Source organism: Diplotaxodon limnothrissa, linkage group LG23, assembly GCF_057381915.1.
Source record: "Diplotaxodon limnothrissa isolate DT_005_m linkage group LG23, D_limnothrissa_male_GT1.1, whole genome shotgun sequence".
Classification (NCBI taxonomy): Eukaryota; Metazoa; Chordata; class Actinopteri; order Cichliformes; family Cichlidae; genus Diplotaxodon; species Diplotaxodon limnothrissa.
In genome coordinates this window covers 47646122-47669875 of record NC_140617.1, presented here as the reverse complement: position 1 = coordinate 47669875, position 23754 = coordinate 47646122, and the positions used below count along the sequence as shown (strand labels likewise).

Sequence of the window (23754 nt, the reverse complement as noted above, 5' to 3'; positions counted from 1 at the left end):
ACATGCCTTAAAATGCAATAAATTCTGCATGAGAACCCAGAATATTGTGGCACATGGTGGTTAACAGAAGGCAAGCCCTTTAATGAGCTGAGGAAAAACTAACGGGGGGGGCACAAGCTCAAACAGTAGTAAAACGCGTGTGCTTGGCAGAGCAGCTACCAGGGACCCTACTAACACTGGGGAACTAAACAGGGTGCTCTGACAAAGTGTGAATGAGACTGAGACAATATATACAGAGGAGGGTGATTAGAGGAAGTGGAGACACATGGGGAAAAACACACAGCTGAACTGAATCCAACTAATGAGAAGAGGAAGCAAACCTCAAGACAACAAATCAGGAATACAATATCCCAAATAAAACAGAAAAAGTAAATGCGGACAGAAGGACTATATGAATCAATAAACTATACACAGACCAAAGGTCAACAAACTGAGACAAAGGCTGAATAAACACAGAGAAGAGACAAAAATTGATTGGACAGGTGAAAGGACTTGAAACTATTAAATAAACATTTTAAGAACTATGCATGTGCATGTTCACGTGAAAATAGACAAGCTCCTTTCAATTACTAATCAAGTTCATTTTACGCATCATTTGACTCCTTGCAAATGATATGTTCTTGTTTAACATCACTTGTTCTAAATCCTATGTATTTGCAAACAACAAATGATGGCACTGAGGGAGTGGTTAAGGTGTGCTTGATTGGCTTTTATCAATCAACTTATTTCAGTTGTAGGAATCTAAAAGAAATTAAAATTTGATGAATTTTCAGCCCTTTCAAAACCATTTTATTTCATATGTTACACAGACTGAGATTTAATGATCTTCTAGCATTGACATTTTCTTTAATTCTCCCCACAATACAGTTCAATTCAATTCAATTCAATTTTATTTATATAGCGCCAAATCACAACATAAGTCGCCTCAAGGCGCTTCATAGATACAGAGAAAAACCCAACAATCATATGACCCCCTATGAGCAAGCACTTTGGCAACAGTGGGAAGTAAAAACTCCCTTTTAACAGGAAGAAACCTCCGGCAGAACCAGGCTCAGGGAGGGGCGGGGCCATCTGCTGTGATTGGTTGGGGTGAGAGAAGGAAGACAGGATAAAAGACATGCTGTGGAAGAGAGACAGAGGTTAATAACAGATATGATTCAATGCAGAGAGGTCTGTTAGCACATAGTGAGTGAGAAAGGTGACTGGAAAGGAAAAACTCAATGCATCATGGGAATCCCCCGGCAGCCTACGTCTATTGCAGCATAACTAAGGGAGGATTCAGGGTCACCTGGTCCAGCCCTAACTATATGCTTTAGCAAAAAGGAAAGTTTGAATCTTAAAAGTAGAGATAGTGTCTGTCTCCTGAATCCAAGCTGGTTCCACAGAAGAGGGGCCTGAAAACTGAAGGCTCTCCCTCCCATTCTACTTTTAAATACTCTAGGAACAACAAGTAGGCCTGCAGAGCGAGAGCGAAGTGCTCTAATAGGGTGATATGGTACTACAAGGTCATTAAGATAAGATGGGGCCTGATTATTTAAGACCTTGTATGTGAGGAGCAGGATTTTGAATTCAATTCTGGATTTAACAGGAAGCCAATGAAGGGAAGCCAAAACAGGAGAAATCTGCTCTCTCTTTCTAGTCCCTGTCAGGACTCTTGCTGCAGCATTTTGGATTAGCTGAAGGCTTTTCAGGGAGTTTTTTTGGACATCCTGATAATAATGAATTACAGTAGTCCAGCCTGGAAGTAATAAATGCATGAACTAGTTTTTCAGCGTCACTCTGAGACAGGATATTTCTAACTTTAGAGATGTTGCGCAAATGGAAGAAAGCAGTCTTACATATTAGTTTAATATGTGCGTTGAAGGACATGTCCTGGTCAAAAATGACTCCAAGGTTCCTCACAGCGTTACTGGAGGCCAAGGTAATGCCATCCAGAGTAAGAATCTGCTTAGATACCATATTTCTAAGCTTTTCAGGGCCGAGTACAATAACCTCAGTTTTATCTGAATTAAGAAGCAGAAAGTTAGCGGCCATCCAGGTCTTTATGTCTTTAAGACATTCCTGCAGTTTAACTCATTGGTGTGTGTTATCTGGCTTCATGGACAGATAGAGCTGGGTGTCATCTGCATAGCAGTGTAAATGTATGCTATGTCTTCTAATGATGCTGCCTAAGGGAAGCATGTATAATGTAAACAGAATTGGTCCTAGCACTGAACCCTGTGGAACTCCATAATTAACCTCAGTGTGTGAAGAGGACTCTCCATTTACATGCACAAACTGGAGTCTATTAGATAGATATGATACAAACCACTGCAGTGCAGTACCTGTAATACCTACAGCATGTTCTAATCGCTCTAATGGGATATTATGGTCGACAGTATTGAACGCTGCACTAAGGTCTAGCAGGACAAGCACAGAGATGAGTCCACTGTCAGAGGCCATAAGAAGATCATACAGGAATCCCATGCATTGGCCTACAATGGCAAAATGGTGGAATCTGCTGTAATACAGTAAAAATGTCAAATGTCACTACTTTTCTTAAAAATGAAATGCTGACATGCTGACTTTTGGAGTGATGAGCCTACTCCTGAAGACCTTCTATGACTCTGTGTTACCGTGTGGTCTGCTGGGGTGTCAACATCTCTGCCGGGGGCAGGAAGAGACTGAACAGGCTGATCAGAAGGGCCAGCTCTGTTCTAGGATGCCCTCTGGACCCAGTGGAGGTGGTGAGTGACAGGAGAATGGTGGCTAAGCTTTCATCCCTGTTGGACAACATCTCCCACCCCACGCAGGAGACTCTGACAGCACTGAGCAGCTCCTTCAGTGGCTGCGGCACCCACGGTGTGGGACGGAGAGATTTCGCAGGTCTTTCCTCCCCACTGCTGTCAGACTCCACAACAAAGACTCCAACTGATCAAACATACACAAACCCACACATGTGCAATAAGACTAAGTGCAATACTCTTTTCTGACAAAGTTGTATTTTTACTCTGTTGTATATAGAATTTGCATTCTATTTTTATCCTGTTGTATATTTTATTCTATTTAATTCTACTGTATATAGTATTTTATTTTATTCTATTCTGTACAGTTGTGTACAGTATATTATTCGTATTGTATTCTAATTTTTGCTGTATAACTTTTGCACTGTCCACTTCCTGCTGTGACAAAACAAATTTCCCACTTGTGGGACTAATAAAGGTTATCTTATCGTATCTTATTACAGAATGTATGGTTTTATACTGCAATTGAAGAGAGATTAAAAAATACGGTTTCAGTGGAATTGGAAAAAGGCATTTTTGTCCACAAAGGTGTCGAGAGGGAGCATCTGGCATATGTAAATAATAATAATGCGGTCGAATCAGTTTTGTTGCTGATCTTTGATGTCCAATACTCTAATGACCACGAATGTTGCATCCCCAAACTATTTATTATATGGAAAATATTTAGTTTATATATTTACAACTTTTATTAGATAAAGTCTTTTTAGTAGACTGTTTTCTATCAGTCTAACGCTGAACTTTAGTAGCAAATGTCAGTAATAAAACCACTTATTCATTACAGAACAGTATTTTAGTGACAAAGAGCACAGTATCTATTAAGACGATTGTTATTTCAGCGAAATATTTGTTGTTTAAAGACTTCACTGACAGAAATGTCTGTCAAAACAGGCTAATGTCTTGATAAATCGAGCAGATATTTGAAATTTACACAGCAACATTCTCGCCTGAAAATATCTTAAAAGTTTATTTTGTGACCCAGAAAGAATAATATTAAAACTAAATAGCTGCCATTGTTGAAAGCTGGAATTGGCTGGGCCACGGTATGAATTCTGGGATAGGTTGGGCCACGACGGATACACCCGACCCATCTTTCAAATCCGCGGAAATGAATAACGAATTTGTCCGCCGCATTTGGAGAAGCCTTCGAATTGGGACAGCCTCCATTGGCTGGCTGTGACATAATTGGCCTTCCAATGTGGCCTCCAAAGGATAATGTGTATTATCTGTAACATATCAGGCTGATGAAACCGTAACTGATGAACGGTGTTACAGTTGCAGAGAACAGTATAAGTCTGTTGTGGTAAATGTTGTTACAGCATGTATAAATAGCCCGTGTTTGTGGCAGACTGTTGCTTATGGCCATACCACCCTGAACATGTCTGTTCTCAGAAGCTAAGCAGGCTTGGCCAGTACTTGGATAGGAGACTGCCTGGGAATATATTGCTGTAAGCTTTTTCACTTCTGACTGCCTTGCTAAACAATTTAACAAATTATCAAATTAATTCCCATAAACCTGTTTACAACTCCCTACCAACCTAAACATGACTGAACACATCACATAGGGTTGAGCCTCGTTATTACTTTGATGAGAGTACCAGGTGCTGTAAGTTTTTTCACTTCCCTGTACAAACTGCAGAGGGCGCTGATGACACAGGGAAGAATGCCTTTATATATGAAGGCAAAATGTGTTTTTTTTTTTTTTAAATCCAGAAACCAATATTATGAACAAAAATAAATCAATTAAGTAAACTGGTTAATTATGAATATAAATAGGGACTGAGCTCAAAAAATGATCTGAGGCAGCAGGAGTTCAGCTGCCCTGCTACTCCTAGTCTTCACTCCATTGACAAAATGATAAATCAGTCTTCCTATAGTGTGTGTGTGTGTGTGTGTGTGTGTGTGTGTGTGTGTGTGTGTGTGTGTGAGTAGTAGAGAGAGATATCGACAGAGAGAGAGTGAGTGAGTGTGAGAATGGCTGTGTGTTTGTTACAAACGCACTTGATAATGAGGGTAAGAAGCTGCAGCAATGCCCCCAAGAAGCCTGGAGGCAGACAGAGATGGAAGCAGGACAACTGTGCCATCCACAGTCCACAAGAGTATCAAAGGTCCAAGGCCACACATCCTGGTGACATCTGCGCATCCATCCCAGCAGGAGAAGGAGCGAGGCCCCAGATGGAGTACCCACGGAATCCCAGAGGACCAGAGGCAACAGGTAGTCAACCCTGCTAGGGAGTCGACAGAGGCCTAGAGCCCCATGGTACAAGTCGAGAACAGGCACCCAGGAGCCCCCCTTACAAGGAGGAGGTCCAGACCACCCTGAGCCACCAAGGGAGCGGGCCAATGACAACATCAGGTAGGGGGCAGAAGTGTCCAGCTGTTTTTGAGCTGCTTTTAAGCATGTTTCTAGCAACCGTATGTTTGTTTTGATTAGTGGCCCAGATTTATGGCGCTGCGCTCCCACAATACATTGTGCCATTACGTCAATTCCAAAGCCCTAAGGCAACACACACACACACACACACACACACACACACACACACACACACACACACACACACACACACACACACACACACACACACACACACACACACACACCATTTTTTCACTCACTGTGACCCACCCACTAGTGACACACAGGAAGACAAGCAGAAAACCAGGATGAATCCATCTCACCACAAACCACCTATAGACCCCTTCCCACGCACGTTGTGAAATAGGGGCATAGAAAGATGCCCTCCCCAACTCAGTGTTAGGGTGCTATGTTGGGTTGGTCCATTGTGAGTGTACTGGATGAGTATGACTGTGTGAAAACGATTATATACAACTTAAAAACTTAAAAATCAAGTAGATAATAATGGATAAGCAATAGGGAGACAAGAGAAGCTAGTTTACAATCTAACACAGAAACTGACCTTCAGCGACAGAAAACGTTTATGTCAGTGTTACTCTAAATCCTCATCTTTGACTTATTAACACAAAAGGCAACATTTACTTTAAAAACGTTCTTCTTTCATTGTGGAATATGTTCTGAGAATATTCAGCTGGATTTGATTCACACAGCTGAGGTAAAATAAATTAATATAATATAATATAAATCTAATAATATAATATAAATAGCATAAAAACATATTGCTGAGTTACAGTTTAAATTATTTCTCGCCCTGAGGTGTGCTCTCTGTGAGATACTCAAGGATTAACAATGATGTGTTTACCAGAGAATTCTTGATAACCACAACTTAACACCTTATGAGTGCTGCAGAGTGCTGATGCACCTTGTTCCAAAGCTGTGAACAATGGAAACTGTTCTGAGAGCAGAAGAAATCCTTGTATTATTGCAATAATTCTAGATGTTATCACGCTACATAAAAGTGTTATTAAATGTGTTATGTAACACTTTGTTTCTGAACTTGTACATGTCTACCATTTGATACTTCTGACCAAATGGTAAGTAATTAATTTTAAATGTCAGAATTGTTTAAACACTTTGCAGTATTGATTCGACCATGAGCTCCACTCTATAGCAAATTATTCTAGTGTCAAATGTGAAGCCATCTGGCAGACACCCAAAGCTTGTTTAAAACAGTTCACACAAGAGGACAATGATCCCAAACACAGCAGCAAATCTATTACAGAATGGCTGCAAGAAAAGTGTTTCAATAGCCCAGTCAGTCCACACCTCAACCTGACTGAAACGCTGTGATGAGACCTTAAGAGAGCTGTGCATAAACCAGTGCTCACAAACTTCAAGGAACTGACCAAAGTGGTAAAGAAAACTGGAGGAAAAATCCTCTATAACAATGTGAGAGACTGATAGTCACATAGAAAACATTCACTTCATGTTTTTGTTGCTACCCACATAGCAAAATTGGTATGGCCCCGATCCCGCCCACACAATGTGCTTACACATGGCCCACATACTGCAAAGAATGACGGCCCTATGGTGGCCCCGATCAGGTTTGCCAGAGGTAATCCAAACATGCGCCAGCACAAGGCCAGTTGCAGACACACTGGTGGTCCCGAGCTCTTCCTCCTGAGCTACAGCCACCCACTGGCACAAATGAGTAAACCACCACACCACCCTGAACACGCCCGATCTCGTCTGATCGCGGAAGCCAAGCTGGGTCGGGCCTGGTCAGTACTTGGATGGGAGACCGCCTGGGAATACCAGGTGCCGTGAGCTTTTGCACTTCAACACACAAATGACAGTTTAAATGTTGAAACGGATGTGAGGCACTCTTTAAGCTCATTTTCCAATAGGATGGTTAGTGAGTCTTGCGCAAAGAGCTCTTCCGCTCATGTAGTAATGTCAAATTCTTCAAGCGTTACATCAATATCACTGTCCATGCACAGAGCACCTGTAGATGTTTTTGTGCAAACACTCACAATTGTTTATGACGTGAATATTACAGCATTAAGTATGCATTATAACTGTGCTGTCATGTGCAGCTATTAAAAAAAAGTAGAAACTAATCAATATCCTTCACTCTAAATTGTTTTTTAAATCCCAATAAATGGGTTACAGTATCTACATGAACCCCGTTGTCGAGGAAGCCTCTCACTTACGGCCATACCAGCCTGTTCTCATCTGATCTCTGAAGCTAAGCAGGGGCGGTCCTGCATAGTAGCGTCACCTTCACCTTGCTCCGTGTTAGAAACTCCATGATATCGTGTTCCCTGCTCAGGGTAGCACACTGATGCGCATTTATTCAGTACTCTTCGGGACCGCAGTCGGCAGCCAATAAGAGTTCAAACTGGTTGCACATGGGTGTCAGGTTGACACTGCGCCCGCTGCAAACTACAAGGTTAACAAGTTCGTCTCGACTGAGGCCAGACGGACTAGCCACAGAGATTTTGTACATTTACAGAATAAATAAGTTTGTGTATTTCCTAAATATTTGGTTGTTGTTGTTTTTTTGTTTTGCACAAAAGCGAAATGCAATGAGGAGCGTTGTCATGAAGCTTTTCCTGAAGCTGCCTCCACTGAGTGAGCAGCGGCGCCCTCTGCAGTTTGTGTGTGGAAGTGCAAAAGCTTACAGCACCTGGTATTCCCAGGCGGTCTCCCATCCAAGTACTGACCAGGCCCGACCCTGCTTAGCTTCCGAGATCAGACGAGATGATGTCAGATCAGCATCCTGATGTGGCACACCTGTGAGGTGGGATGGATTATCTCAATATAGCAGATGTGCCCACTACCACACATTTGGACTGATTTGTGACCACTGTTTGGGAGGGATGGTTATATTGTGTATCTGGAATGAATTTTAGGTCTCTACGTCCATCCCATGGGGAATGGGAGCAAAAACAAAAGTGTTGCGTTTATATTTTTGTTCAGTGTGTATATGTGTGTGTGTATATATATAAAAACAAAAAAAAAAAACACCCAGCACGCCCCTGCAGGCGGTTTATCCTTCAAGCTCGGGTCCTCTACCAGAGGCCTGGGAGCTTGAGGGTCCTGCGCAGTATCTTAGCTGTTCCCAGGACTGCGCTCTTCTGGACAGAGATCTCCGATGTTGTTCCCGAGATCTGCTGGAGCCACTCGCCTAGCTTGGGAGTCACCGCACCTAGTGCTCCGATTACCACGGGGACCACTGTTACCTTCACCCTCCACATCCTCTCGAGCTCTTCTCTGAGCCCTTGGCATTTGCAGCTGGATAGCGTAGTGTTTAGACTACACGCCTTTGGAACACAGGATCGCAAGTTCGATTCCTGCCTGGGGCGTCTGTATCCAGTAAGGGTCCTAAGGCTAGACCCCCTATGCTAAGCAAGCCTACCGCAGACATGAGCGAGACAGATAAATATGAAGGCATGCCGGCTCGGACATCGCCCAGATCAACAAGGTCCTCGTCAGGTGTTGAGGAACCAGGGCACCCTGACGAAAAGTGGGCTACTGGAATAAGAAGGCATCGGTGGGCAAGAGATGAAAACAGGGCGTTGTTGGAATGCTACTATGCAAGTAACCCCGGCGGAAGGGGCTACATGAATAGGATGATGGAGATATATATATATATATATATATATAAATATGTGTGTTAGGTTAAGCACGACTAGCAGTAATCGCCTTGATTAACAAAGTAGTTGTTCAAACATCAAGATTTCATTGTGCTTTCCTGAAGTTTTTAACTTGTGTAGAACTAATTAAAACAAATTTCACTCTAAATACTTAAATAAATCACTTCAAGTCAATGCAAGTATACTACGTTGATCCAACATAATCTGATTACATTAAACCACCAAATACAAACTGTGTTGGTTTGACATGGTCAAAAATGGTTTATTGTACTTGGTTAAATCACGTGGAAAAAGGTGCCATGATTAAATTGTGTTCATCCAACAACAGATTGGATGAACACAGCTCTAAAAGATCTATCACCTCTGGTTTTAAAATATGTTTGAGGGACTACCAACAGCCTTTGATTAGAAGATCTCAGGCTGCGAGAGGGAGCGTGGGGTTCTAAAAGATCAGAAATGTATGCAGGGGCATCACAATTCAAAGCTTTAAAAGTCATTAACAAGATTTTAAAATGAATTCTAGCCAGTGATGAACGTAACACTGGTGTAATGTGCTCTCTTTTTCGTGTCTAAGTTAAAAGCCTTGCAGCAGCATTCTGGACTAACTGGAGACGGTCAAGATTCCTTTTGCTCAAACAAAGAAAAAGGCTGTTACAATAATCTAAGCGAGATGAAATAAAAGCATGAATAACCATTTCTAACTCAGATTTAGACAGCAAAGTTTGCAGTTTGGAGATGTTTCTTAGCTGAAAAAGGCAGTTCCTAATTAACTGGCGACAGTGTTGTTCTAGGGACATGGCAGAATCAAACATCACACCAAAGGTACCTGAGGCTCAGGTGAACAGATGAGCCGAGAGAACCAAGATGCTGTTTGATTAGAGATATCTGGTTGTCGAGGGCAATAATTAATGTTTCTGACTTCTCAGAATTCAACTGAGGTATCTCATTGGCTGCTGCAGGTCGTGTGGTTATCCAGAGGCGAGCAGAGGGAAGTAAGTTCCCCCTGTTGAGGTTCGTCTGCAGCACATCTACTGAGGTGGACTTTCTAGGGTCAGTTAAGATCTCAGTATTGTGGAAGTCCAGAGGAAGCTGACACTCATCCAGGCCATCAAAGATTAATATAACCTTAAAGTCTTCAAATCTGCAGATTCCTGCTTTTTTGGTTTCAGTGAAGAAATGATTAACAAATCCCACCAAGCTGAAATGTTCTTCTTTCAGCACATTAAGTTCTCTGAAGGTGATTGGAAATGTGAATTCGATGTCCTGATTGGCTTAATCTTCTGCCCAGTCCAGAGTAAACTGAGTCACTCTCCAACTCTCCTATATCTCTCCCCCACCTGCAGAGTGAACTCCTAGAGAGCAGAGACCCCTGCAAGGATGTAAAAACCTCCCCACCAGCTGAAGAGGCCCCTAGTTCTGCCGATGCACCAGAGACCCCTGTGCCAAGGCTGTGCATGCACCCACCCAAAACCCGGCGATACACCAACCAGAAACCAAGCCCCCAAGGCTCAGCCAGAGCCCCCGCCCAGAGGCAGAGCACCCCCAGAACCCCAACAGTAGTTCTTTAATATTAGTGGAGAAATCATAAACTCTCAAAGTCACCATGTTTCACATTTGACTCAGTTTTCCTGTTAATACTCCATCTACATCTACATATTTAGTTTCAGTGTCTGAACTATGAACATTTTTGGGTCTGTAGTCTTACAACTGATAATTTACCCTCGCACCCACGCATGCCTCGTGAGCTAAACGTGTAGAGTCACCCAAGTTCTGCTGACATGTTATTCTCTCAGTGAATTTGAGTATCTCACATGAACATAGTACTCATCTTAACTTTATTCAAATTAAAGCACTCACCTTCCAGGTATTGAGACTGATAATAGCATACAGTCAATAGCTGAGCATAATAAAGTGTTACTCTTCCCACTAAAAAATGTTCAGAGAGAGAACAAAAGAGAGAGATCGAGATGCAACTAATTAATGCTTGAATATAAAATGCATCATTTCAAGGTTCCCAAGATCAGTCCTCCTAACTAGTCTAATCACAAAATTATCAAAGGAGACGGTTGTTTGTGATCGTGGCTCAAGAGTTCGGTGGTCGCCTTGTAATCGGAAGGTTGCCGGTTCGAGCCCCGGCTTGGACAGTCTCGGTCGTTGTGACCTTGGGCAAGACACTTCACCCGTTACCTACTGGTGGTGGTCAGAGGGCCCGGTGGCGCCAGTGTCTGGCAGCCTCGCCTCTGTCAGTGCGCCCCAGGGTGGCTGTGGCTACAGTGTAGCTGCCATCACCAGTGTGTGAATGGGTGGATGACTGGTTGTGTAAAGCGCTTTGGGTCCTTAGGGACTAGAAATAGCGCTATACAAATACAGGCCATTTACCATTTAATCCCTCTTGGATACGTGTAAATGTGTCAATAACAGGAACTATGATAGCATGTGTAAAAAGTTGTAGAAAGCTTTTTTGTTTTTCAAAATGATCTGAAAAACTGACTGTGAACTGATGTCACTTGAGTTTTTAATGCTAAAATGAAAAATGTGAAAATTAAAAATTGTCTGTGGAGTTATGAGGACTGAACTTACCAGGCCTCGGTAGTCAGCTCCTCCCTCTTTAAAGCAGATTACAAACAGGCTGGATAAGACATGATGTCTGCCACTGGTCCTGTTGCATTATACTTGATGTGGGTTACTGAAATAAGAAACATCACAGGTTCTGCTGTATGGTTGTGTAACATATTTGTTATTGATACTGAGTGAAAAAAAACTGTTATAGTAGACCATTTCTACATTCCAGATGTTATTATCAGAGTAACGTGTTCCGATTACTTTTTTCAAACAACGAGTAATGTAAGGGATTACTTTTGCAAAAAAGTAATTGAATTACTGTTACTTTCCCGTAAGCATGCTGCATTACTGCTTTACTAAACTGTCATAATTTTGTTTTTGAGTGTGTCTCATGATAATGACATAAACACGTGCGATGCCCGTGGCAGCAACAGATCAACAATGGATAATATGGAGTGCGGGAGAGAGTATGACCATGTAGCGTTAAAAGCATGGAAGTATATTACTTCAAGTTTTATTCCATAAAAAAAACAGCATCTGCTGTACACTCAAAACTTCTTTCCATGGCAAAAAATGAAACTTCAAATCTGAGCAAGCACCTAGCACACTGCCACGGTAATGTGAAATTCAAAGAGAAACCCCTGGATCTTTCCACTGACATGACTGCTGCAGCACCGGGTAAACCTCCACTGGCGCCACTCCTGCCTAAACAGGTGAAAATAGATTTAAGAGCGACAGAACTTACAGTGACAGTGCCACCGAGTCTTTGATTTTATTTATTTTTTGCTGTGTTTTACTTGCATCTATCTGAAAGAGCGAGTATAAAAAAAAATTATTTTATATGACATGCTGGAATATGCAGAAAATAGGTTTAAATGTTAAACAAATATCTTCAAGTCAAAGACTGCTGCATGTAATTTAATTTATGCTTAATGCAATGTGCATAAAGTTAAAAGATTAAAACTAACATAACAATTTTTAAAAAGAGACTTTTTCATTCAATTCAATTTTATATGATGGATATTGCAGAAAAAAATTGGGCTGAAAGATCTATTGCTTTAAGTGTTCAGGTTGTGTATCATGTTTTTAAATAGAAACTAAGTAATAAGTAACTAATTACTTTTGAGAATAAGTGATCAGTGATGTAACGGGATTACTTTTTTGGAGAAGTAATTAGTAATAAGTAACTAATTACTTTTTTCAACTAACTTAAACAACACTGGTCATTATACAGCTGTTACACCGAGCTCTACAAGTCTTAAGTTGTGAAAAATAACTGGAGATAACTTATTATATATATGGAGATAGGATCAAATATCACCTGTTAAAAATTGTGTTTTTGCTTTCTCCAGGTAAAAGTATCCTCCAGGTCCAGTGTGTGTGCTGTCTTTTGCTGACATCGAAACAGATTTCTGCAGGGTATAAGCAACTTTGCAACTTCAAGGTGAAGAAGTGTGATATAGTTTACAGAAAGTTTACACCCTCTATTGATTTCTGTTGAAATAAACTTTTTTAAATCCCACCTGGATATGGTTGAGCTGTATTCTTGCTAAACACTTCAGCAAAAGACACAGAGATCCCACTACAACATAGAGCTAAAGTTTAATATGAGATTACAACAGGGAAATGGTTCTCAGAATATGCTAATAATACGGATGTCTGCTTCTGATTTGAATAAAGAAAAGTACTGTGGAGAAATTTGTGTATGAACAAAGATGTTGCAGTTAGCTCGTTTTGTGAGGTCTAATTTACATAACAGTTCACTGAGTAAGGAACAGCATAACTTTTGTACTGTACCTCCATGTGATCTGACTATAAAAGAAAAATGCTTTAAATTCCTGGATCACATGACATTTATGAGTTAGTTTGCTTTAGCAAATTATATGTTTTGACATTTTTGTCAAATGAATATCAGATCACATGGCCAATATAGGATTCAGTTTTGTGTTACTGTATTAAATTCAAGCACCAAAATGTACATAATGATTAAATAATATCCCCTAAATGCGTAAAGGTTTAAAACAATGACAGGACAATACAGATATACTGGGATCACAAGAGTAATTCATAATGTTATAGCTCAGTTGCCTTTTGTATCAAATAAATTAGCTTCGTACATTAAATGCAGAGCTGTCTGTGAATATAACTGACTTCCACTGTCCAGATATGGACTTAGTCCCATGCTATCCCGATCTAGATTATGTGAGTAGGCAAATTTTGTATAACCTACATATCATACATGCAGGGCTGCCTCTAATGATTTCTGTTGAGATAAACTTTATTTTTCATGCAAAATGTAGAGGCTATCAGATGATGACCTTTCATGCAGACACTATATAATGAATCCACAGTATCCATTTACCAGCTTCAGAGAATTTCTCTTCCTGAAGACATCTTCGTCTACTGGTGTTTCAGACGACTGACTGCCAGTTAACCCACCACTCATCAGTCAATCAAAAGATTAAGGTAGGTGTCCTAACGTGGAAAAGTTTGGATTACTTGGAAAGCTATGAAAGCCAGAGCAGGATGTTTATTCAGAGTAATTACAGAGCATTAACCAAATACAAATAATATTTGAATATAAAAGTATTTAAAAGTCACGTATTGTTCTGTTTAAAATCTTGTTGGCTGACAAAGATCCACAAAGTAGATTTTTCAGAGCAATGTGCTGCATGTTTTTAATGATTATTGAATTAAGTAAAATCAAATAAACTACTGTCAACTGCTCCACTAAAACTAAAATAAAACAGACTAATGTAAATGTTTTTGCTGCTTTTCTTCACCAGGGAATCATGATGGTTCAGTGCACCTGTTTACTGCTGCTGCTGCTCTCCACTGCTGTGTTCTCACAAAATTATGACGACTTCATAGTGAAACACACGCTTGTGAAGGCAAATGGTAAAAAAGATTGTGACACTTTGATGAAAGATGTCAATGCACTGGAAAAGAAAACTCCAGGAAAGTGCAAGGAAAAAAATACTTTCATCGACGAACATGACAAGAAAATATTTCAGGACATGTGTAAAGCTGTATCTAAAAAGCAATTTGTTAACTTACCATATAATTGGTTTGACTGTGTGACAAAAGATATAATGGAACCTTGTTCATACACACAAGAAAAACCTAATGAGAAGAAGAGGATACTATGTGAAAAAGACAAATCCAAGAATAAGATTCTACCTGTACACCTTGAGGCTGGTAGCGCTTAGGAGAAGACTCAGCAGTTGATTCCAGTTTGAAACTGTTGTGTTGTCTTAACTACTTGTTCAAAGAATTTCTTAAAATGTGTTGATAATCACGTGACTGTCTTCTGACAAACATGAAGAGGAATTGTAAGGATTTGAGTTGATCACATGTAAGAAACCAGAATAAACTTCTTTCATCCAATTTAATGCTGCAGAAGATTTGTTGCAGAAAAGTTGTCTCTTTATTTCTCAATCTCAGGGTTCACAAATTCTTATATGATGTTAAAATCTAAAGAAAAAAATGCTCTGTCCCTCTTGTCTGTGCTATTTTGGGGAGCTTTTAATTTTATATTGAAGAATTTCAGAAATGTTGAGATTAACTTACCAGAATTCTCCAATGCTGCAGTTCACTCACATGTACAGTTCTGGTTAGAAGTTTTTATCCTCTCGTCATGGGCATGAATGCCATGGTAATTTTGGGCTTTTGATGATTTCTTGGAACGATTCTTTTTCCAGGGTGGAATGATTGTGCAGCATACACCTTTAATGACTTTAAGAAAGCAAGACTTGGGGGGACAAGTTGGAATTTATTTTGGACTCATCCACACAGGTTCAAAAGTCTACATACAGCCTCAAATATATACATGCACCTCCACCAATATTTGGTAAATGCCTATAGTAAGTGTATGTAAACTTCTGACCACAACTCTATCTGTATTAAAAGGGAGTGACAACAGAATTTCAATAGCAAAACAGCATGCATGACTATTCTTATTGCAGGCACACCTACGAACAGTTCTGGAGTGCATATTTATCCTCATGAAACACAAAAAAAATAAACCTCACTAAATTTCCACTGGAAAAAAGAAATCGCAGCAATGTTCATTTTTGCACAAAGCATGAAAGCTGTCAAATTTTGACCTTCACTGGGGAGTAACGGAATACATGTACCGGCGTTTTGTATTTACAATTCAAAATATGACTGTATTCTGTTACAGTTACTGTTTAAATAAGTGGTAATCACAATACAGTTACTCTGTTGAAATAAATAGATTTCACGGCAGTCATTTCCAGTTTCAAATATTATGCTATCCCCTCTCTATCCTTATCCAATTTTGATGATTTGGCACCGTTGGGTGCAGGTTTAGCTGCCAGCCCGGGTTTGAGTACAACCTGGAACCCTTTTTTTAATTATAGTTTTTTATTTACTCAATTTCCATCTGGGATGAATAGAGTTTCTCTGATTCTGATTTCTGGAAACCCAAACAAAACATGCAAAAAGAGGCTGTAATGTAAGCGTCCTGTTAATGGGGGTGAGGTCAGTTACACAATGGACCCAGAGCCAGCAGTGCACGGGCAGGAATGCATTTACAACACCACTTCATAAGAAAAATGGGATGGGATGAAAAGTCAGTACCTTCAATGTACTATGCTGTGTGATTTTTGTTAATGTTAATTAAGGAGCTTACATTGTTAGCTGGCATTACACGAGGTGAGTGCATAGACTGCAGACTGTTAGGCCGTTTCTAAATACTCATGTACGCAAGTTCTCGCTAGTCCAGACTTCATAAGTTCACACAGCAGTCCAGACTTCCCAAGAACCCAGTGCAATCGTTCTACAATTGGAAGTGCAGTGTATTGATGACATCGCTGCATTGGAGTTTTTACTGCTGTCCCTTCTTATATTTAACTCTGATTAAAATTTATTAATTAGGAAATTAATTTCCTGCAATGGAAATTACACATGACATAAAAACAATATACATGATGTAGTAGATTTCTTTGAGAAAAACCAAGATCATTTGAACTGAACAAAAATGTAAAATACAATCTGATCGTTTTTGGAGCAGCCTTCGGGATCTAAATGTATTAATATGCTGTTTTTAGACTTGATGCATTAACAACCTGCTAGCTGACTTTTCCAGGCAGCTTTTCACCATTACTAACCAGGTTAGTAAACTGTGACAGACAGTTTAGTTAGTTTGAACTGGTTAAATGCAAAGCTGTTTTACTGAAAGCATACATTAACTTCAAGGAGAGCCAAAGCTAACATAAACAAAATGGCCCCAGTCTAAACAAAATCCCATTAAACTAACTAAATTACAAAAAAAACACTTTCAAACCTACAACTCAACTCCCTAATATATCAAGGAAAAAGAGGGTGTCTGTCACAGATTTCAACTGTATTTCAATAGCATTTTTCTCTGCCAAGGACTTGCAGGCGGAAATTAACTAATCTTTAAATCTGGGACAAGCCATCTTTTACTACTGTGAGGTTAACTTACTGTGTGCACGATCCTTGAAAAAATAAATAACATTTGCTCTGACCTTGAGTGATTCCCCTGGCAGCACCATGTCCTGGATGTCCTTCCTTGTCCTTCCAGCCTGTACAGGAGAGCAGGGTCTGGGGTTTTCTTTCCATTACTTTATATATAGTAATGAAAGGATGACTGGACTCCCTTTAAAAGGAAAAGGCATGTTGGTACAGCCAAACACCATTAAAATCTAAATCTATTTTTTTTACTTTTGCATTTACCTTTCATTATTTACTTACATGGTATGCTGCTGATATTCCAAACAGATGTATGACGTCAACAAAATCTTTCCTGCCTTGTGGCGTTTGGATGAGCTCAGACTGTGATCTGTCTCCCTCTGTTGGTCAATGTAATATCGCACAGACCCTAAATTTACAAAACTATGATAATCTAATGTTTATTTTTCTACAGTTTATTACGGCCAAAAGGTGAAAATCAAAGTCAGATTCCTACATGATTCGTGTTACTTGACTACAAAAAGGTCAAATCAGAGCACCTGCTGTGTCTTCCAGTCAATCCAGTGTCAGTGGTTTAGAAATGTTTTGTTGCTGATCTATTTTTAGGTCAGTATGACTGACACACAGTCACAACAAATGGAAAAGAAACTGTCACCTTGATTCTGATAGACTTTATTTGACAGTCATTATAGATGACAAACATTACAGTTCTTGAGATTCTTTCTATTGTGATATGATACAGCAAACTAGTAAAGTTATTAACTGCAACTTCAATATTCAGAGGTGAATTCTTTTACAGAGATGTGCATCAGTGTTACAGTGACAGGGGTCTGCATCATCTAAAAGTTACATTTGTTAAGGTAAACTATGGTATATGTCCCACCCTGAATACGCCTGCCTACACAAGTGAAATTGTGCTAGGCCTGTTTTTTCACTTCTCTTTACAAGCTGCAGAGGTCGCCGCTGCTCAGGAAGCTGCAGGGAAGAATGTAGGCCATATATATAAACAGGTTCTCAAAATCAAAAAATAAATATATTTTATTCAAATGAACGAAACTCTTTAATTGTGAAAATGAATAGCTGAACCCAAAACAGATGACAAATATAGAAACTGAAACAAACTCTCAAATAAAGTCCAAATACATCAAAATTACACCTAAAAAGGACAAAACTGACAAATAAATGCAAAAAAACCGAGTAGGAATTTATTAATTAACCATTAGATTTTGAAAATGTAGAACAAAAATAAACTGCTTCAGTGCAAACATTTCCATCTCGAGACACCTTGTAGTTTTAGGTAATATGATCTTACATTCCGCACAGAAACTGACGTCCAACAGGGATAGAAAAAATTTCTGGTAAATATTTATCAAATTTTTAATCCACTGTTTATATAAAATGTCATTTTTAGTTAAAAATGATTCCTGACACAAAGACGCGTGTTCGGATGACTTTGATTTATTCATCAGAAACTTGTTTACGTAAATTAACTCGAGGCCTCTGATCAACATCTGTAAAAATCTTAGAGTGGAAAACACTGCATGAGAATGCAAAATGTCTCATAAGAAGTGTGCTCTCACAGCATCACACTGTGGCTGGACAGAAGGTTTACTTGTGGTGCGTTACGCCAGTTTAGCAAAGACATGTCTAACCACATTCTTCCTTTCATGACCACAAGTAAGCACCTAATGACTCACTGCAGCCGGGTGATGCATCCTTACACAAAACTCTGTACAACTAACACTTTTTAAGAGCGAAATAGATCCTAGTATTGATATGAAAATTTTAGAAGTCATTGCATTGCATTTGATTTAATATGATATAAGGCTTTGTGCCTTTTTAAAATGTTTACCATGTGTTCCTTCTAACCATGATTGCCATCATTCATTTTAAATCTCACACAGGCAGCTCATGTCATTCACGTCTTTACGTGTTTGTTCTGTTCTGACTGAGCCGTTTTGATTTGAGTTAGGATTTTGTGATCGGTGCATGAGAATGACTGCTTGGTTAGCAGGAAGGTTTACGAGAGCTGATCGGAAAAAATAAAAAAAATATACACATTCACGTGTTCCATTTAACACTTTAAAAAAAGTGTTGTGTAGGTGTGAAGACAAATATATTTACCAGCAGGTTTTACATTTCAGAGACCCCAGAGGCAAAACAGACCTGATTCAGAGCAAATAAGAAAACAATGTCAGAAACACTACATGGCAATTAAAGAATATACTGTAATAATATAATAATATGGTGACGGTACATGTAATGACAGAAAATGCTAATCAAATCAGAATGATGGTCACAGGTGATGCATGGTGTGAGAAAATGTGCTGACTCACTCCTAAAGACTGCATGTTTGCACTGACACCACACACTATTACACACTATGACTTCATCTGCTAAACTACTTCCACAAAATTTGGGCACTTCCAACAACCCTCAAGTAAGGTCGTTGCTGTGCTTTTTGGAAGTCGAATTTCCCAGAGGAACCCACCCGAGGGATTAATAAAGTTCTATCTTATCTCTCTTATCTTACTATGGTAAATATGGGTAAAATTGATCACCACATGCAATAATACAGTAAATTATATTAATTAAATAAAAATGGGGATATAGGAAACAATAAAAGAGAGTGGAAAACCCTTTTTATTTCCAAATATCCTGTAATTTAATGATAAATTCTATTTCATTATGTAGCAGGATTGTCACAGCGTTTATTTCTCTGATTGCGTGTTCCAGTGGACTTCAAAGTCCGGAAAGTCATTCAGTTAGAGAGTGGAGCTAAATTATCATCCACTCCAATTACTTACAATTTGGAATCTGTATAATCAGCTCCTCTTAAATATGATAGAGTGTCCTTTTTGTTTGGAGCATGGAAGTATGCTGTACATACTTGTGTTTACCTGCTCATGATCTGAGTCATACCAGAATTATAGCTTAAAGGCTTTATTCTTGACAAAAAGTGAAGCAATGATGCTAAACAGTCATTCTGTCAAGATCTCTGTTGGTAGCTCATCACAACCTGATGCATCGCTGCAGCCCCTGACATGGGTCAGAAATGCTGAGTTCAACACTCGTGTCGTGCTATTGAGCGCAAGCTCAAATGTGCCTTTCATAAGGTAAATGTAGTTTTTACTGAACAGTTGTGAAGACATGTTTTGATAGCTTAATGAAAATCACGTCTCTCTTTTTCAGAATACAGAAAGCACTTTAAGGAAGAATAGCATGTAGCAAGTACTCATTTTATATTATTTGATCAGTATGTATATTTTTTTGTTCTTTAGCACAATCGCACGAAAAGTATGTGAACCTTTTAACTGGTTACAAGACACACACACACACAAGAAGGTTTTTCTGCCTCTTTATTTATCACACAAGCGGATTTCGAATGATCAAAAAACAACATCAGAGAAGCCTTTCAGGTAGCTGCAGACATGCATAGAGAGAACCGATGTCTGGAGACGGTCCTCAGAGAAGTACTCGCTCATTTTGTGCTTTAAAGCAAAATGTGAATGTGGTTTATTTTTCAGAAATATGCAGATAAAACTCAAAAATACTCATTAGCAAATTTCATCACTTGCAAATACATTTTTAACACGTGTAACCCATAAAGGTTACACAAAAAAGTCCAGAAAAATGCATGAATAAACAATGAAACAATCGAAGACAAATAATCAAAATATAGCAATGGCAACATTAAAGGGTTTGTGGCACAGGTAAAATTCTTTGTTCAGTTCCATTCAGATTTATTTAAACAGCGCCAGATCACAACAGCAGTTGTGTCAATGCGCTTTATACTGGAAGGTAACGATCGTACAGCATTACAAAGAAAACTGAAAAAAGCACAACAATCTTTAATTTTCACTGTCATAATCAAAATTGTCATATATGCCCTGCTCAAGATGTACTGGTAGGCCATTTTCACATTTTACCTTCTTCTTCTTTCCTTTGAGTGCTAGAGACTTGTATTTACAAGGCTTCACACTTTTCATCTTACAGTCAATAACATCAAACTTGTGGGTGATGTATTCATTTTTTTTACCTTTACACAAAGCCTTAACCTTTTCTGCTTTCTGGTTGATAAACGTATTAATTCGCTTGCACTGATTAATGCCATTAACGTTTTTCATCATATCATCACATTTACGAGAGCCGTTTTCTGGAAGGATGTGTTTCTTTTTGAAATCATTGTAAGTTTGCGAGAGCACAGCAGCACAGAGCAGCAGCAACAGCAAACAGGCACTCTGAACCCTCATGATTCCCTGGGGAAGGAAAACAGAGAATATTTAAAGGAGTCTCTCCTCTGTACTGTTTTGGTTTCGTTGATGTAATTCAACAATCATAAAAAACCTACTTAAAAAGCTTAAGATCAAGATAAAAACCATTTGTAGTAATCTAATCTGGAAAATGAACTATGTGGTTATTTTTCTAAAAGCTTTTAGATTACAGGTACAATAAAACAATACTCACAGAAAATGATGTGTAAAATAATGAAAATAATACTGCATAGACTTACCCTACTCTTTCGACTGTTAGTGTTACATTAGAAACAACCACAATTTTGTTTGCCACACTTCTCAAAATTATCTTAGTTTTTGCTTTACTGACAGCAGACTTACCTTGACTTGTGAGTTGGTTGCTGGTTTGGGCACAAGGTGGTCGTCTGCAGCACCAGCTGGTAAAGATATCTTCAGTCAGTGAATTTCCCTGAATGTGGTGAATGGTTACAGTGAATTAATTCTGTGTCAAACTAGACACAAATCAATGGAGACATTTCAGATATTAAGCTTTAGCAAAATCGACCTAATCACAGAAACCACATCATGTTTATCAGATATGCAAATTCACTGAGACTAGAATATGAGGGGTTCCTGTTGTCTTCCTGTCTTTATTGTCTGTAGAGTAGATTCAAACAGATTAAAAGGATTTTTATTTAGCATTTAGAGGATATTATTTCAAAGTGCATTTTATTAAATACATTTATTATAGTATCACAACAAAAGTATGGAAACCTGTTTAATGTCCCATAAATTTGATCGGGTCTTCATTTTGACACAGAAATTTCACCTCAAAATCCTATGAACTTAAATAATGAGTCAAACACAACTTTTTCTTCATTTGCATTTTAAGACGATGAAACCCCAAATCTGATGTGGATACCGATGTAGACGTGACCAAAGGGCCTAGACCGATTACTGCTGGCTTGGAGCTCTTTGAAGAACAAATGCTGAAGAGTTTTCTGACAGACAGAACACCTGACACATACAGATGATGACACCTCTGACTGAATGGGAATAACTACCTAAGAGCCTCTACCTACAAGATTTACAACAATAACAACACAGTCCTTTACTTTGAGTGTTTCAGTGTGTATATGTGCTGCTGGTATCAGTATCCAAACACTGGTATCTGATGGCAAAACTAAAGCTGGTGTAGTTATTGAACTAGGTTTAACACAAAATTAGCAGGTATTTCAGTCCCAGTGCTCTGATTCCCATCATGGTGAAGAGAGGTTGATTAAATTGGAACATGCAGAGGAATGTTAGAACAGAGGAATTTTTATCCCCCCCCCACCCCCCCAATAAATACATAAATGAATAAATAGAATAAATAAAAAATAATAATAATAATATCAGGATGCAAGGAGATTAAATGATGTTTAAGTAGGTCTAAAGATCTCCGTAAATTTTATTACACTTGAGCAAAAAGTTACACGAATGCAAACTTTTGTTAAAATCAAAATAGTTCACAGACTGACCTGTGTGCAGCTGAGGCTCATCCGAAAGCAGAAAATTAGAAAGAGGTTAAATGAACCCCGATTTCTCTGTGTCAGCCCCTTTTATGCTACACAACTTGTACTACTGCCCTGGTTACCACTCACACTAGCACACATAGCTTAGCAACCACATTTCCTGTCCACTTCATGTCTGTACTCTGAGCCTTTATGTGATACACACAAAAACCACACCAGCAGAGTCACAGCAATGTGGCTGCAAATGAAGGAAATGCACCTACTTTCTAGACCTACTTTCTTTACAGCACGTACAAATATTTGTTTGTGTACTTTCCAGTTTTTATGTCTATTTACAAAGACATGCTTGCTTAAATACTTAATCACATCCTTGTAAATAACAAACAGTTACAGACACGCAGAACTACTAAACTGTATTCACATTTAAAAATAGTTAGAAAGCAGAAAATAGAGAAGACATATTGTCATCTGCTTTTGCATTCAGACCTGACTTGTTGCCATTTTGGTTCAGGAGGAGAGAGGAGTGTAGTGGTGGCTACTTGTGGTGGCTGAGAGTTACGGTACATTATTATCATCATTATTATTAAAGCTATGCATTATATCAGACAGCTGTAGTTAGCACCCTGCTAATCCAATGTAAAAGCAAATCAAAGATGAAAGTCAGATCATAGTGTTGTACTTTGAATTAAAACGATAGTGTTACACTGCCAGTTACCACCATCGTGGGCATCTCTATGAGTTTATGAACAAAGAAACTGTGAATGCTAATAATCTACTTACAGCATCATGTCACAGTCACAAACCCTGAGTTGTTTAAACTGTCACTTTTAACTTTTAAATCAAGGTTTTAAGAGCTCTCATCGTTATCAAGTATTTCCAGGTGCAGCTTCTTCATTGAATGGCAGGAGCGCCCTCTGCCGTTTGCATAGAGAAGGGAAAAGTTCACAGCAACTGGCATTCCCAGGCAATCTCCCTCTCCCACTCAAGATTTATAGTTGAAATGGTAAAAAGGCAAGGGCTAACTTGACAGAATAAAGTGAGAACAGAAAAAATATTTCTATACTAACAAAAGAAGAGATGCAGTTGTTATTGCTAGATCGAGACTTGGCTACTGTTGGCTCTGATAGGGAAACAGCGAGATGGCAAATGTTAATGTAGAAGCACTACATTAGGAACATCCTAACTGAGTGA

The 23754-nt window shown here is 39.1% G+C and overlaps 2 pseudogenes; both read left to right on the top strand.

The window, feature by feature from the left end:
* The window catches only part of LOC146608969 (uncharacterized), a 30718-nt pseudogene extending 20355 nt beyond the window's left edge, over window positions 1-10363 (top strand).
* LOC146608970 (5S ribosomal RNA) lies at window positions 6848-6966 on the top strand (annotated as a pseudogene).
* Window positions 10364-23754: the final 13391 nt, after the last annotated feature.